Raw genomic sequence first — 4,289 nt, 5'->3', positions numbered from 1 at the left:
AGGCCAGCCATGTTCAGCAGGCAGCCAGGTGAGCAAAGAGACAAACACTACCATGTGTACACGTTTACCCTGGAAGCACCTGCTTTGCCTTGTCCTTCCTCTGATCGCTGTTTCCTCCTCAGGCTCACCAGAGATGGGGTTCAAGATTGGAGATACTAAAGATCTTGGAGAGGTGGCCTTCTCCTTCAACCTCCTAGGCCAGTCTCCCTGCTGCCTAGATGAGGAGTGGGGGAACCATTAGTGCTTTAGAGGGACAGAACAGAATAGGGGCAAGAGCTGTAGCTCAGGTCAGGAATCCTGAAAAAGAAGGACTGATCCTTTTCACTCCTCAGGGAACTCTGGCTGGTCCCCTGGACCTTGGAAAGCTGCCCTAAATGTTCTACTCCTTTCTCCACATGAAGGGGGTCCTACAGGTGGGACGAGACCCTCCCTTTCCCCCAGCTGCTCCTGGGGCCCTGTCTCAGGCTATCCAAGGGTAGGATGGGAAGCAGTCAGTGGCCCTCTTGCCTCCTAGCTGGGGTCAAAACCCAGTCCCGAGATAAACAAACAACAACAACAACAACACAACACTTTGATGAATTAAAAAATACCCAAGGAGTGAGACGGGCTTGAAGGGCCAGGCATAGGTACTCATGGTCAGGGATAAAGGTGGTCCTCTTGCTCTGGCCCTCTGTCATCCTCTTCTGAGTCAGATGGGCACCCTTCCTTCCAGGCTTCAGGGGGCAGCCCCTTGTAGGAGATGAGGCTACAGTCTACAGTGTACACATTCACCGCCCCCCCCCAGAAGCTGAAGCTACAGTGCTGTTGTAGGACCACAAAGACAGTGATGAAGACTAGTATGCCTCAGGCAAATATGAGAGCAGCAGCCCTGCTGTTTGCCCTTAGCCAACACTCCACCTCTACCTCCTGGGGTGGCTACTGCTCAGGAATTCAAGGGTGCTCTGGCTCTACTGGGAACTCATCTGCTCCACAGGGTTGAGGGAGGCATGGCAGGGACAACTGAGGCAGCCTGTAGGGGCCAGCCCTGGCACATGGCACGCAAGGTGTGACATGGGGCACAGATGCTGGCCTGCATGATCTCCACATCATTCTCAGTGCTACTGACTGGAAATATGTCTTGAACTCTAGGGAGGTGTGTGCAGGCTCTCAGGGCCATGACATCCAGCACAAAGGTGAACTTAGTGTCCCATAGTTGTTGGCTTTGCTGGTGTCTTCAGTCTCCAGGACCCACTTGCCAGAAGACTTCTCATTCCAGGAATGGATTACTATGAAGACCCAGTTCTTAAACCCATCTGTGGAGTAATTGTCTGACATGGCAGCCAGCAAGGTGGAACAGGTGCCTGTAGGGCTGACCAGTTGGACAGCCAAGTAGCTATGGCGATAGTTGGAGAGGGTGAGGTGGAACTGTGCATGCTCCAGTTGTGTGCTGTGGCTGAGCTCCCCCAGGCAGGCAGGGACAGTCTTTTGTACCTCCAGTTGTTACCTAATGTACTTAGACACAGTGAAGGTGTCCATGATGCACTTCCTCTGTGGGACCACTGCCATCCAGTTCTAGGCCAGGCTCACCACAGCCCTTGTCCAATATTCTGTACCATATGAATTGCTCACCTTTGGGCCCACACCATTGCTGATGCAATCATTAGCAATGAGGTAGGCTGACTTTGAAGTCTCACCAGGTGAAGCTCTTTCTGGCTTCCAAGATGAGAATGATGGTGCCAGCTGCCAATGGGGCAGAGGCCTACATCCCTGTGTGAGACTCTGTACACTTCTGAAGATCCTAGAAGCATCCCCTATCTGCTTCTTGCTCTGGTTGCTATGGCTATAGGTAGTGGCCAGTGTGTACAAGCTGGCTTTGCTATACCAGAACACATTGCCAAGCTTTGTGGTGCTGCTGAGGGACAGCATGTAGATATCAGTTACAATTAGACTTGTCATGCTCTTGGCCCTCATTTCCCAAGGCCCAAAGATGAAGCCCATCCTCTGTGGCTCTGGCTAACTTCCCCCAGAAGTCGGCCTCCTCAGTGAGATAGTTGGGTCCATCCATGGGCTTGCCGTCAATACTCGGGGCCCTAGCTGGCATCATAGATGCGGATGTGGTTGGGGTTCAGTCTTAGGGGGTGTGCTCCTATCATGTCTATCATCTCACCATCCAACATGTGTACCTCCCCGATGCAGGCATTGTAGTCTACACCTATGCCACAGATACTGTTGTTGGCCACCACAGCCTCCTGGCCCGTATACTGTGTGCCATGCCAGTTGTCATTCATCTGTGTGCACTAAGACTGGAGGTCAGGGCAGCCCGGGTGGCTCAGTGGTTTAGCGCCACCTTCAGCTCAGGGCTTGATCCTGGAGACCTGGGGGTCGAGTCCCACATCAGGCTCCCTCCATGGAGCCTGCTTCTCCCTCTGCCTGTCTGTCTGTCTGTCTCTCTCTCATGAATAAATGAATAAATTAAAAAAAAAAAAAAAAGACTGGTGGTCAGGGTCCTGGTCATTGACATTGAAGCTGGCCCCAGGATCATAATTACCTGCCAAGTCTGGGTGGTTCTTCTCGATTACATCACCCAGAATGGAGACCACAATGTTGTACCCCTGAATGCAGGCCTCCTTCATGTTAAGGTTGCCCTGGGTGATGCCAGACAGGTACCACTGCTGCTGAAACTTGGTGTTCCTAGGCTCCTGGTATGCATCCCTTTGGGTCCTTTGCTTTGCCACCAGCTGCTCCAGCCACTGTAATTGAGGCTCCCTCCAGAGTCTACGGTGTTCCAGATGGTGAGGCAACAGGGACTGCTTTGTCACCTCTCAGTGCCAGAAGTGGTAATAGTTGTGAATATCTGGCACAGGATGAAGAAGCCATTCTTATGTGCCAGGCTGTCTGCTGCAGCTGGACCTTCTGGAATGCTTGCTTACTCAAGTGTTGGTATAGACCTTCTAGTCACAGGCATGGCTGCCACCAGGACCAAGGCACCTGCTGAAGCAAACCAGGGCCTCAGCTTCATGGTGGAGACAGGTGGCCAGGACCCCGGAGCCCTGGGACTCCTTGGTCATAGGGACTAGGTTCTCAAGTGCTTCCTCATTGCCTGTGCCCTGGGTGCTTACTGGCAGAACCATAGGGTGGAGCAAGGTGGGGCTGTGAAGAGTTGGAGGGCGGTCGGCTGCAAGGAAGTCAGGGGCTGGGGATAAGTTTTCCAGGTGAGTGCTGTGGTGGTTCCTGTGCCCCTGGTGAAGTAAAGAGCACTACTGTAGGCGGGGGTGGTGTGTGCTTAGCATCCTCCCTTGCAAGGGACCAGTGTCACCACAGAGAGGCTAGGCCGGTGGTTTCCACACAGCCAGCCACCAGTGCAGGGTGGGCTTGGGCTAGAGCTCCAGCTCCTTAGCAGGTTCCTCCTCTGGTTTTTTGGAAGAGTTTTAGAAGAATTGGTGTTCATTCTTTTGTAAAAGTATGATAAAATTTACCAGGGAAGCCTGTGGTCCTGGACTTTCTCTGCTCAGTTTTTTGATTAATGATTCAATTTCCTTTCTAGTAATCCATCTGTTCAGACTTTGTATTTCTTTATGATTTAGTCTGGGTAGGTTTTATGCTTCTAGAAATTTCTCTGTTTCTTGTAGGTTGTCCAGTTTGTTGGCATGTAAGTGTACAAGGCAGTCTCTTATGATCATTTGATTATTTTGTGTAACAAATGATATACAGTAATGTCTCTTTCATTTCTAATTTTGTGTATTTCGATCTCTTTTTTCTTAGTAAATCAAGTTAATGGCTTGCCTATTTTTCTTGAATAAGCTCTTAGCTTCATGAATATTTTCCATTGTTTTTTGGTCTCTATTTCATTTATTTTCACTCTGACCTTTGTCGTCTTTTTTGTACTAAGATTTACTTTGTTCTCTTTTTCCCTAGTCTTTGAGGTACACAGTCAGATTATTTGAGCTTTTCCTTTTCCTTTTTCTTTTTTTTTTTAAGTCTAGCTGTTTATCACTGTGAACTTGCCACAGAACAGCTTTTGCTGGATCCTATTCGTTTGGAATATTGTATCTGCATGTTTGTATCAAGATATTTTTTCTCATTATTTGTTCAGTAATATGTTGTTTTGTCTCCACACGTTAATTTCCAGTTTTATTTTTCCAAATGACTTCTAGTGTTATACCATGGTGTTTGGAAATGATGCTTGACGTGATCTCTATCTTCTTAAATTTATTAAGACTTATTTTATGGCCTAATACATCATCTTCTGGAGAATATTCCATGTACACTTGGAAGAGTGTGTATACCACTGGTTCTGGATGGAATGTTTA

At 48.9% G+C, this 4,289-nt stretch overlaps 1 pseudogene; it reads right to left on the bottom strand.

Moving 5' to 3' along the window:
- Positions 1-1,146: 1,146 nt before the first annotated feature.
- On the bottom strand, positions 1,147-2,998 carry LOC112669609 (furin-like; annotated as a pseudogene).
- Positions 2,999-4,289: the final 1,291 nt, after the last annotated feature.

Source organism: Canis lupus, chromosome 25 (genome assembly GCF_003254725.2).
Source record: "Canis lupus dingo isolate Sandy chromosome 25, ASM325472v2, whole genome shotgun sequence".
NCBI lineage: Eukaryota > Metazoa > Chordata > Mammalia > Carnivora > Canidae > Canis > Canis lupus.
Note: the sequence above shows the minus strand (reverse complement) of the source record. Positions and strands in the feature narration are given on the sequence as shown.